This window comes from Coffea arabica, chromosome 6c (assembly GCF_036785885.1).
Source record: "Coffea arabica cultivar ET-39 chromosome 6c, Coffea Arabica ET-39 HiFi, whole genome shotgun sequence".
Lineage (NCBI taxonomy): Eukaryota > Viridiplantae > Streptophyta > Magnoliopsida > Gentianales > Rubiaceae > Coffea > Coffea arabica.
Window position 1 is genome coordinate 60,337,332 of NC_092320.1, and position 13,521 is coordinate 60,350,852.

A 13,521-nucleotide genomic window follows, 5' to 3' on the forward strand; every position below is an offset into this window, starting at 1 on the left:
GCTGCTGGACCCGCATGACAGGAGAGAGGAATTGAAGCCCACTTTCTTTGACTTTTCCTTATTGTACTTCTGGAGTGAATTTGCTTTACGAATGCTAGGAACAATTAGAAAGCTACAATTGTTATCTGCGCCTTTCATTTGCTTTCCAATTGTTCGACGAATTGCGGCTCCTGAAATGCAGTCAATGGCCGTGACTCTGGCTGAAATTTCCCGCGGGCTTAGTTCATCCAATATGAGCTAATCCCCTCATTCTAGTCAAGAAACGACGGATGCTTTGAGTCGCCTAAAAATTGTGAGATCGATTTAATTTAATCTTTCCCTTTTATTTATTGGTATTCGTGTATTCCCTGATTACTATACTTATGGTTATTTAATTAGTTGATTGTCTTGGATCCGGATAATTAATTGATTTGGTAATCTATTGTCAATTGGCGTATTAAATCCGTAATTGTTTAATTTCCTCAAAATAGTGACAACTGGCACGATTAGATTCGTGTCAGGGGGATACGCGGGCTAATCTAAAATAACCCTGGTAGTGCGTTATTTGATTAGAATAGGGCTCCTCTAATACGTAAGGCAATTGGAAAATTAAATCTTACGGGCGTACCTAAGATTATTTCTTAATTAGAGCAGTGATTAACGGGCGTACCTTGATCACCGACACAGTAAGGAGGGGCTGACTGTCATCGCTTGTTTGGCAGTTATAACCTATTTATTGGTGAATAATTGGGACTGCCTTTGCATCAATGATCAATTAGGTGAACCATTGCTGAAGTTACTTCTTGGCTAGATCTTTAGTTAATATTTCCTTGATTGTAGTGGATTGCCATTTGACTTTTAATTGCCTACTTTATTTTATTTTTTATTGTCTCTTTGTTTTAATTGATTTAGGCCTTTGATTATTGTTATCCTGAGTTCAGTAAATTGTGGTTCAATTTCTAGTTAGTTGTTTATTTTTATTTTCTCATTTGAATTTATTTAATTATCGTCGTTCCCACAAAATCACCTCCTGTGTTACTTTGGATTTCTTAAGAAACAAATATACCCAGTCTCTGTGGATACGACCCTACTTGCCCTGTCTACAAATTCATAATTATTTGTGAAAAGGAATAACCATTCCATTCGGGTATATTGGATCAAGCAAACTCTTCGGGAACAGGGTGAATCAAGTAACCCATTGCACACCTAGAGTCCCTGCTCCAGTACTTGGAATTGGGTTTTGGTCATTTTAACTGGCAATTAGGTTTAACTTTATTATTGCACAGGCTGACGACCTGTCAGCTGGGAACGCAGGCTGCTGTACCTTTTTGCCACGTGGTCGAAGGCCACTGACTGCTCGAGAGAGATCGGGCCCACCAGGATGAACAGTCTATTGGGTAGAGTAGCGAACAGTGCCCGGAGACATTGTTGAAATTTGAATTTAAATTGAAATTCGCCAGGTGCCAAATTGTGGCCAAGCCAAGAAATGAATTGACACCTACAATGGTAAGCTCGATCAGTCTTGAGCATTAGTCTAAAAGAACTTTATGTGGTCATTTTGTTAACGAAAAAAGAAGATAAATTTCAGATGATAAGAAACAAAACAAATATGAAACGCAAAAGTTTCGGGGTTTCGATTAGCCACTACAATCAAAGATGCATACACGATCAAACTTTTCAACAAGTTTTGTCACCCACTTCTATTAACTAAATAGGGTCCGTTGAGTAAGCATAATTAACAAAAAAAAATTATTTAACTTACATCATAAACATAAATTATTGTACTAACTTCATTATAAAAAGAAAATTCCATTTTCGCCATTAGAGGAGGATCCATGAAGTCATCCGCTACAGCCCTAAGAAGCAAGAAACTGGTGTTGCTTAGCAAATAGCGTTAATCACAATACCCCCCTTAAGATTTAATCTGTTTTGCACTTTACTCCCTAACATTATTTTTCTCGTTTTATTCCCTAAACCATTAGTCAAGTTTAACCTCGTATGATAGAAATGTCAAAAAGACATTTATACCTCTAGAGGTTAACTCCAATAAATCTCCTATAGCATATTTTGCACTTTATCCTCTAATATCATTTTTCTCTTAATTTCACTGTTTGTCCCTAAAATCACTCAAGATAGATAATATTTAAAATATCATTATACGTAACATAATAATGAAAATGGATAACTTCAAAAATCTCACTCGAGGTTCCTGAAAATTGCAGACAGCTCCTCTCTAATTTGAATAATTACACTTGCACCCCTTGTTATCATGTTTCTTGTAACACAAAAATCCATTTGGCTGACATCAGCCAAAAATACCCAATGAATATCTTAGAACGCCCCAACACGCTACTCCTCTTTTTCTTTTTTTTTTTCCCTAAAGAAAAAGCCATGAATCTTAAGCCAACATGGGTGTCCAGATCCTTTTGCTCATCAGTGTCATCACATTTAACCTATAAACAACACAAGCATCCTTTGCTGCCTCCTCCTAAGAATCATTGAAATAGGCAGGAGCTTCAACAACATCTTTTTTTCCCTATCATCCCAAGGTAAGCCTGGTAATCTCCTTCATCTTGCAGAGGATCGAGGATTATGGAGGAAATCTCCTCAGCCACAAATTGATTCTTCTCATTCTTATAGTTGACTTGCAATCACGAATTTATCATCAGAGACAGCAATGATCTTGAATGGCCATAATTCCATTTCACTTTGAACAAATAAAATGCTGAATATTTCCCAAATTAGTATCTCCGCATATATATCTTTCATATTTTGCAGTTTGTTAGTACACGAATATCAACATAATGCATTCCATAACTGACAATCCCTTTCCAATACCAACTTGAAATCATCAAGCAAAGTTTTTTAGCTTCATTTTAATCATATAAGATTGATGGCCACCTAACTCGTCAAATACCAATCATCTACAAATTCCTCGGGCATACTTATCGCATGTCTCTGTGGCCAGAGGCACTATTATTGATATCAAAGCGCATCCCATCTATTCATCACCGTCACTGCTAGGTATGAAGTTCCTCTGCTGTATTACTACCACCACCATATTCAATTACTAAAGCAACCCTCCACATAAATCTACCATCACCTCACTGACCTTAAACCCAAATCGAAGAAACTGTTATTTTTGTCCCTAGAATATATATTTCATATCTGCAAACACTATAATAAAGGATATGGCAAACGATGCTAGATGGTAGAGGGATTTTAGGGATTAAAGGGAGGGAGAAATTATAGACGTGAGGACACTTAAGATGCCCACTAAATGGATATGAAGGAGAAGAGAGATAAAAATGGACATAAGAAGGGGAAAAGGTTATTGGTGGGTCTGAGTAAAGGAGACCGAAACAGAGACATAGGCAGAGAATGGATTGCGTAGCAGTAATTGGGGTGGTAGGAAGTGGGGATTGAAAAAGGAGGGAAGGAGAAAGTAGGTAGCTAATTAACATATCTAGTCTATTGGGGAATGCCATTGTTTTCAATTGGGCTTCAATTGCTGACGTGGCTTGCTTGCATTGGTTGATTGGTGGTCGTCCGGCCCATGAAAATTCCGAATTGACGGTCGTCCAGCCCGCTCAGCATTGGTGGTCGTCTCCAATTAATTGAGCGAATTGAGTTGAGGACAAAATTGAGATTTCACCTCCTTCTTGGATAGATAGGGTTCTTGAGAGTCTTCGCTTGTGCCGCTCATTGTGTTTCTTGCTTTTGCTCCGTCGCTTTCTTCCTTTCTTCTCAGGTTCTTTCTCCCTTCCTTCCTCTTTCTCTGTTTTTCACTTCTCTTTCTTCTTTAATTGAATATTAAATAACAGTGCAAGACAAAATAGAGGTCACACGTTGGTCTTCTTCTTACAAGTTAAAGGGTATTTGCCTTTGGTTTTCTCTCTTAATTACCTTAACTTTCATTTTTATTTTTTTTTACAATCTTTCTCTGTATAGCTTTTTATTTTTTTATCCTTTTATGAAAGTATCTATTTACTATCTATTTTGTTGCTACCGTCTTTTCTTCTATTGTTTGGATTTGCAGGTTCGCATGGTAGCGGTTTCATCTTCTTGCTCCGGTATTTCGCTCTATTTTCTCTTACTGCTATTTTTTCTTTTTATTTTGAATATCTCCCCTCCTAGATCTTTCTTTTTTCTTCAATAATTTTTTTTTACCATCCAAAAATTATCTATCGTTGTTGTAATTTTTTCAGAGATGTCTTTTTTTAAAGATCTCTGGTTGTTGGTACTTTTAAACGGGAGTTCAGTTTCTTTTTTTTTTTAGTTTGTTCTACACATACAGAGTTTATGAATCTAGGGAAGTTGGGATGAATTTTAAGTATTTGATATTTTTTTTTTTTTGCAATATCATTAAAATGTTTAGATCATTATTTGACTTGTGTTTTTTTTTTTTGCTAGAGTGTCATTAGTTAACTTGGCTTAATGTCTTTATAGCTCGACATATTACTGTTGCTTGGGTAAACATTTTAGCTTTAGGAATCAGTGTTTTTTTATTGCCTTGAAGATTGCAGGGTGTAAAAAACACTTATTTATGTCGATATATTCACCAAGATTTAGTTCTACCTTTTTTTGGGAAGTCATTTGCTTTATTCATATATAAAGGAGATTTTTATTGTGCCTATAGCACAGCATATGGTAGCACAGGCGTGATGTGGACAAGATTTGCTTCAAACAAGAAGATTTTCTCTAGGAAAAAAAATCATATGATTTGCTTTAGTAATTTTATTTAACATGCATTTGTTTGCATTATATTTCAGGTTTGAATCTGCAGTTTGCATTTGCAGTTGATGTTTTTAGAGATTTTAATAGTTCATGTTCCAATCTCGGTCCTCCTTTATGTTTTGCATACTGTTTAGACAGAACTATCCAAAAGAAATATAGGTTTAGCTGGTTAGAATTCATCATATGCGGAATTTGATGGTTTTTTTTTTGATAAAAAAATCTGGATTTGTTTTTCTTTTCCCTTTTCTGATTTTTTCAGTTGGCGTTTTCTTTAATTTTGGTTTCTTAATCAATTTGCTTGATTAAGCTAGAATAATAGTGCATGCATGCATGTCTATTGTAGTGCATGTTTGCATATCTTATGCTAATTATATACAATTTGCATGTCTTCTTGAACAATCATGAACTCATATGTGAAAAAGATCATTGGCCAAAGTTTCGAGTTACCAAAGGCATCTTGTGATGATACGTATTTTAATGACTATTTGTTAATAATTGTTCTTATAGTACAAAAAATTATAAGTCTCTTAGTAAAATTTGTTGACAGTTTATATAGTGAATCTCAAGTTGATAAATGATCGAAGTTCTTTCTGCAATTTTTTTGGTTGTAATAGCTATTTTAATTGATTTTTTGTGTTTGTAGGCAGTCAAAGGTTTGCCCAAGGATAGGAAATCTCTATCAGATGCTGGGCAGTGGCTTGAAGCAGTGAGTAAATTAACAATTTGATTAAAGACTTTAAATCATATCATTAACTAGAAAATGGATCAAGTTACTGCGTAGCTATAGTTTTGCCCCTTGTTATTTTGCACTAATTAGCTGGATAATTTCTTACTTTTGCTTCCATTAAAAAGGTAATTAAAATCTTATCTTTACTTCGCTGACCTATTTCAATTTAATTCGTCTTACCTATTTCAATCTTTTGTGATTACAGATATAGTTCCATGCTTGAGAAAAAGACCAATGAATGACTTCATATTACCTATTTCAATGTGATTGTATATTTCCTTTTGTAGACAGCATATAGTGGCCCAAATCCTTTCACAGATTCACCTGGCATGCAATAAAATTAGCTTTAAAAGTTTTTTTTTTTGAGTTTAACTATTTGCTATTTTGAGTTTTAGATCATTGTTGTCTTCTGACATTGCAAATTACTTTTTTTTTTGGTAATTTCTAAAAGTCACATTAGGGACTAGGGGTTGCCCTACTGCATTGATATGAACTGGATGTGAAACTTTGGAAATGCATTCATATGTTTAGTGCTTAATGCCATTTATGGTTTGGCATAACAAATTCTTCAGTTCCTGCTAATACTCAGGCTTTGTTGCTATTGTTTTGCTTCATATTGTGTTTTCACATACCCTATGCTAGATTTGATGGTCTAATATATTAATTATAATTATCTTTTATACTCTAATATGTTCCAAATGTTTATTACAAGATATTAAGATATGCAACAAAGTACAAAGGATTGGAGAAATTCTTTTTTCAAAGTGCACCTTTATTTAGGTTCTTTGTTTTTATCCCCTGAGAAAAGGTTAATCTAATTTGATTTAGTATTTTTCTTGATAGGACTTATCAATATCTATCTTATGAATCTTTGTTGTACAAACTAACCAATTGCTTTCTGTCTAGGGGCAGTTTTTGCTTAATACGACTAATATAAATGGTTTTGATGCTTGTAGGTAGTAAAATATTTGCCGAAGGAGAAGTATCAAATATTAGATTTTTGGTACAGGCTATGATAGGTTGCAATTTTATCATTTATTTTATTGTTAATTTCCCCTATTACCTGACCCAAGGTGAATTAATTGTTAAATTCTATTCACTTTAGTGTTTTGCATTTATTTCAGGGAGTAGAATGAAAATATGATAACAAATGCCAATTTGACAGAAAAAGAGTCCAAGTCATAGAGCTTATCCGAGGGGCATAGTTGGCAAAGGAAAATTTGTACCCATCTTGGTAATTGCTGATGAGGGCGGAAGACGGTATAAAAAAGAAGAAAAAGGAACGCAGGACAAGTCTTCTTCTTCCTCTCCGGAAGAGGGCCGCCGCACAGAAGAATGGAGAGGACTAGAGCTACTTCTTTGCCTTTCTCCTTTAGCTTCACTTTTTGACTTTTTCTTTGTAGAACTTTTCTTCTTGTTCTTTTCTAGTTTTCTTAGTCACGCATGATAGGAACTAGAGAGCTTTGACTTTTTCCTTCTGTTTGTTTCCTTTTGGTAGTTTTCGTCTGCAGCAAGCGACGAATTGAACCATGTTTTTCCTGTAGCTTTCTGTTAGAATTTTTCTTAGAACGATGGCCGCAGCTTTTGCTTCAATTTCTTGTGGATTTTGTTCATCAACTATGAACTAATTTCCTCACCCTAGTCAAGGGACAACGGATGCTTTGGGTTGCCTAAAAATTGTGAGATCGATTTAATTTTATCTTTTGCTTTTATTTATTGGTATTCGCATATTCCCTGATTACAGTGCTTATGATTGTTTAATTAATTGATTGTTTTGGATCCGGATAATTAGTTAATTTGATAATCTATTGTCAATTGGGACGTTAAATCCGTAATTGTTTAATTGTCTCAAAATAGTGATAACTGGCATGATTGGATTCGTGTCAGGGGGATACGCGGGCTAATCTGAAATAACCCTAGTAGTGCGTTATTTGGTTAGAATAGGGCTCCTCTAATACGTAAGGCAATTGGGGAATTAAATTCTATGGGCGTACCTAGGATTATTTCTCAATTAGAGCAGTGATTAACGGGCGTACCTTAATCATCGACACAGTAAGGAGGGGTTGACTGTCATCGCTTGTTTGGCAGTTATAACCTATTTATTAGTAAATAATTGGAATTGCCTTTGCTTATCGATGATCAATTAGGTGAACCATTGCTGAAGTTATTCCTTGGCTAGATCCTTTGATTTTAGTAAATTGTTATTTAATTTCTAGTTGGCTATTTTATTTTTATTATTTTACTTTTAGTTGGATTGCTTAAATTGTCACCCCTGAGATAAAAACACCCCCTTTGTCACTGTGAATTTGAAAGGGAACAATTACTCCCAGTCCCTGTGGATTCGACCCTGCTTACCACTATCTACAGAAATTACTTTTAGTTTGAACAGGTATTTATTATTGCACAGGCTTCGACAACCTGTCAGGCTAGAAAGTGGTAAGTAAAGTACCATTTTTTTTAGATGTATTAAATTATGCATTTATGCTTGGAGTGGTCATTGACCACATTACAATATTTAAATTACCATTCTTGGAGTATGAAATTTTGTGAAGGCACCACGTTTCCTTTAGATTTAGAGTCAGTTTCTTTAGTATTTTACCGATTTTAGTAAATTCATCAATAAGAGGTTGCAAGTCGAGGTTTAATAGCATTTGCTTTCACCCTATTTCATTGAAAGTTATGATTACTGATGAAATCATTATAAATTTTTCTCTGCTTTGATGGTGTCATTTTTGAATTACTCTTTAGACGTAGTAATTTCTAAGAAAATGATGTACATTGACTGATTGTATCTTTTGTTACTCGCTGTCCTATCCTCGGAATGATGTAACTGAAATGGCTAAAAGAACCTCTAAGATAAGATCTTTGTATATAGAAAAAGATTGTTCATGTGCTGCATCCCAGTTGTAAGTTTAAATAGTGCCGCCCTAAATTTCTAGCCAAATTGTGTATGACTGGGGAATGATCAAAATGGTGGTGATTACCCCTTAGCTTCTCCACCTTTTCTCAATTAGACAACTAGAATTTTCCAACACCTTTATGTAAAAAAGAAAATTAAAATCTCAGAATTACAAAGAGAATAAAATTGCTTTTCAGGATTTAAAAAATAAACTCTAACAAATACCAAACTAATATATTAAAATTTCTTTGTAGCTTTTGCTTGAATCTTTTGGAGCTTTTTAAGAAAGAAGAGACAATTTTCTTTTAGTTTAAATTGATGTCCTATGTTCATTCATGTTGTCTAGGTGAAAATGTGGCATGAATGAAATATATCTACATGATTTATAGGCTAAAATGCATATGTTGTTTTTGGCTTTCTGTTTTTTATTTATTTACCTAGAATTCATGTTTGAGAAAAAATTGGCTGGCAAGAGGTATTTATCCAAATATGATGGTGGCTCAGAATGCATCTATTGTTTATTAGTTTTCTATTCTTTATTTATATATCCAACATTAATGTTTCAGAAAAAGTTGAATGGCAAGAGGTATTATTCAAATATAATGGTGGCTCAAACTTAGGAGTAGGGAATATGTTCTTGATGACTTTGTTTTATATTTCATGCTTTAGTATTTCCTTAAAATTTTGCAATGAAGTGTGGCAAAAACTGCAGGTACGTTACCTGTGATTTAACAAGATTGTCATTCTACTATTTATACAAAATGTTATTAAATTCTAATATAATTCATTCTTGGCAGATCTGATTGATATTTAGATAGCTGGAACTTGGATGTCATGAATGCTTGATGCTTTGTTTTCTCCTTTCCAATATCTTTAGCAAAATTCATTATTTACTTCAACAGCCACTTGTTATAGTTTAGATGATTTTTTTTTTGGGGTTCTTCACCACTAATACATAGTTCCACTAGAATTGGCTGATTGAACGCAACGCTAGATAAGAAAAGGTGAGAGGCAATTCTAGATATAGTAGTCCGTACTTTTGGATGAGTGTATCTTATATCTTAAATTGTAACTTTTCACAGGTAATGAGATACATAGTACAATTGGAGAGTTTACCTCAATTATGTGTTATTATGCTCTTCAACTTTATTAGTATTATTTCTTTTCTTAATTGAAATGTCGGCAAAATGCTTCATTATCTACCACATACAAAAAATAATAAAAAAATAATTTTTGATTGGAAAAATACAGCCAATGAGGGCTATGGGCATATTAGCCTTGTAAAATCCCACTGGGCATATTGAACTTGTAACTTCACACCGCACATAGTGCGGTGATCCTCTCCTAGTTATAAGAAAAGCGCAACCATATGCACATTCATAAAGAGAAATCGACAACATTCAAGCATTTTTAGATTTTTAATAATAATTTTTCAATAACAATTTTTTTTATTTTTCCACTATTACATGAAATTGCCAAGATATTTCTATCAATCTAAAAAATTATAATTTTGGGATGAATTTAGTTAAGAGCATATCTATAAATTTATTATTCTTTCATTAATGTATTCGGAATGTTGATTTTTTATACATTATTTGTCCTGGATGTTATAAAATAGTGGAGTTGATTAACGATTTTAGTGACAAATTGGAAAAAAATGATGTTAAGGGATAAAGTAAAAAATAAGATAGGGTAATTGGGGAAAGAGGAAGGGTTGGATTTGGTGGTAAGATGGAAGGGGTTGTAAGGAGGAGGTCTTGGATTCAAGACCTCCTACTTATTTTGTTTTTAAAAAAAGAAGCCAGGAAAATTACCGCATTTAACTATTAAGGGTATAAATGTCTTTTATCATTACCATTACATAATGTTAGAGTCAACTAACGGTTCAGGGGATAAAGTAAAAGAAAAAAATAACATGCATTAGAAGATAAAGTGCAATATATATATATATATATATATATATATATATATATATATATATCTTAGAGGGAGTTTTTATAATTTTTTGTCAATCTAGGGAAAGTTTTTATAATTAATCCAAATATATGGAATTCCTTACTACTCTTGCAAATGAGATTATCGGTTAAGTGAATGCTATTATCTTGATTAGTTATGGCGTAATTTCCTAATATATGTGAAACCTACTTTCGTAGTGAATCAACTATACTTGTAATTAAGTCATACCTACTCTCGTGGTTATGAAATTAACTACAAGTTCATTTCTTCTATGAAATTACATGAAACAAGTCACTTAAGCCACATAGGTGCACCTCTACTTTCGTGAGTGTACTCCCTAGGCTTATCACTTCTTTGAACTAGTGTTAAATTCCAATTTTCATTGCAAACTTAACACCTTAAGATTATCACAATTAATGGCCAATTAATCACGATTAGATAACCAAAAGTAATAAATAACTTGCTCAAAATAATATCATCAAATAGCCAAGTAAACCTCACAAACAAAATATAGCAAGTTCAACCATAACTCTAGGCATAAACTTTAACTAAACATAATAAACATAAAATCCAGTACTTGCATATTAACTAAATTTGGAATCAAGTACAAAAGATAAAGAGTTGGAAAGGAATGTAACCCATGTCACTTGAGCTCATCACCTTGCCTTCTTCATCTCCATCTTAATCCTAGTCTAGCAATATACAAGAATGGATGAACTACACTAGCTAAACTATACTACACAAAGGAAATGGAAGAACTACATTTCTGCACTCTTCTCGCTCTCTCCCGTATCCTCTCTGGTTTCTTCCCAAATGTCTCTGCATATAAGCTGATGAAAATCTCCTCTCTCCCCGTCCAAATTTGCTGCTATGATTCTTCAAATCTCCTTTTGTTAAGATAGTCAAAAACCATTGTTTTTGACTTGAAAATAAGCCATATTGTCTGCCATTTTGTCTTCTGAAGCATGTGCACCGAATTCTCTTGCAGATTGTAGCTGGAAAGTAGTTTGAACATAAGAGAATTGACCGAGCAAATTGCAGAATTGCGGCCAGAAAACGCGCCTACACAAAACGCGGTTACAAGTCACGTTTTGTGTACTCGCGTATTCACTTTTTCCTTACTTCAACGGCGATTTTCTCTATTATAAAGGCTGAACTGGCTTTTGTGCAAAACACCAAAGTTGTAGCCCTTTGAGTTAGCTTTCCAATGCTTCACGAATCATCCAAATCGGAGCTTTGTAGACTGAGATATGATCAAAATACTAAACACTGGTCGGAACTCTGTTTTCCACTTTGGACAGCTGAGTTGAATTTCGGTATTTCAACTTTTGGACTATGAAAACGGCTGAATTGGACTTTGATGTCTTCATACCAAATGTAGATCTCTTTCTTAGCTTCAAAATGGTACCAAGATCACCTTGATCCGATCTGTGTAGCTCCAGATATAGTCAAAATACCAAAACGTGTCAGAGTTGTTAAACCTGACTTTTCTTGCATTTTTCCTTTTACACTTCATATTTTATTTTCACCACTTTAATCCATTTTCAATCATCCAAATATCTTCCCAATGCACTTCATTTGATGATTGAATCATTAAACCTACAAAATATGAAGTTTTTTACCATAAAAATCCATAAAATGCAATGTTTAGCCATTTTAACATAAAATGTAGTTTTTTTACCAAAACCTTAGTTATTTTAGTTATAAAACTAAATAATCAAACCAAAATTAACTAATAAAACACACTAAAAATACGTAAAATAAACTCTTATCACTTTCCTACACTGATAGCGTAGCGTTAGATAAATGACAATTATACAAAATTTGAATTTGAATTTGAAATTGAATTTTTGCACACATATCATAAATCAAATGGTAATAGTATATACAAGATTTACTCTTATATATACTGACCGTATATATACTATCACAATTCGATTCATGACATGTGTGGAAAAATTGAATTTTAAATTCAAATTTCACATAGTTGTTGTTCATCCAACGCTGACAGTATATGCACTGTCAGTGTAGCAATGATTAATCCATAAAATAAATGGTGGGAGTACGATTAACAAAAAATGAAGTGAGATTAACATTCTTGGGATAGTACTTCTACTAAATAATACTTATGAACAACCTTAATGCTAAAAGATGGAGCAACTCAAACTTTTTCTCATCATTTAGATAATTCATCATCATTTTAGGTAATGCAATCAACACCATTTTGCAAATCTTGAGTAGGATAACGGACCTCGGTTGGGTTCCTATGACCGATATAGCTAAATCAAGATCCTCATCAACAAAGAAATGTGACTCCTTTGCATAAAAACCTTTCATCCACCTCCAAGTCTTCTTGACCTCCTCAACGATTAGAATCTTCATTTCAGCATCAGCTGGTTAGCATTTTTCCTAGGCGAATATATCAAACTCATACACCTGAATATTGGCATCTGCAACTTGGCTGAATATTGGCGAGAGTTTACTTCTTTTGATCTCCTCAACCATTCATTTCATCAATAATCAGACAACATTTTTCGCAGCAGATGTTAATGAACTATTGTACTTGTGCATACTATTAAAATCACAGGGGGTGAATTATGCAACTCGATCGGCTAAACGTTGAACTGTTTTTGGCTTCATTGATCGCTGCCTCAACGCTTCAGAAAAGCTGTTCAAGTGTCGTCTGACGTGATGCACATATTGTTTATGCTTATTTGAGAGTAAGGAAGCAATTAGAGACGTTTCTGAAACGAAGACAATCCAATACTCCCTTGAGCATTTCCTCAAGGCTATCCATTTTTTTGTGTTGATTGCTATATTTCAGTGATTAGGATAACTTTTTCAGTGATTGGGATCGGGGGCTAATATTGGTCAAGTTGCATGGGAACGAAATACGTACGGGGGGCAATCTCATGCCATCAAATTAAGGATAACAGATGTCCAGAAGAGAATGGATATTTAGCTTCATCCTCAACAGATATAGTATCAAATATTCGAATATTTAGACTGAAAATACGTAAAATTATATTAGTTATTTTTAACGTACTTTCAGGCTTTCTTCGGGTATGCTTTAATCTTTAATGCAGAATATAGTTTTTGGGATATGCGGTTACAATTATTTTTTGGGAGGAATGGTTTCTAGGTAAGCTTTTGCAAAAGTAAATCAAGGTAAATGATCGGTGGCCGCAAATAATTGAAAGTAAAAGAATATTCTAGGATTCAT

At 33.8% G+C, this 13,521-nt stretch overlaps 1 long non-coding RNA gene across 2 annotated transcripts; it reads left to right on the plus strand.

Annotated features, from left to right (window-relative positions):
* The first annotated feature begins 2,331 nt into the window (after positions 1–2,331).
* LOC140008933 (uncharacterized) lies at positions 2,332–7,142 on the plus strand. Of its 2 annotated transcripts, XR_011816260.1 has the most exons (5): positions 2,332–3,730; positions 4,019–4,052; positions 5,360–5,422; positions 6,400–6,462; positions 6,568–7,142. It is a non-coding gene; the product is annotated as an uncharacterized lncRNA (long non-coding RNA). The 2 variants fall into 2 exon arrangements; XR_011816261.1 differs by lacking the exon at positions 6,400–6,462 and having other exon boundaries at positions 2,336–3,730.
* Positions 7,143–13,521: the final 6,379 nt, after the last annotated feature.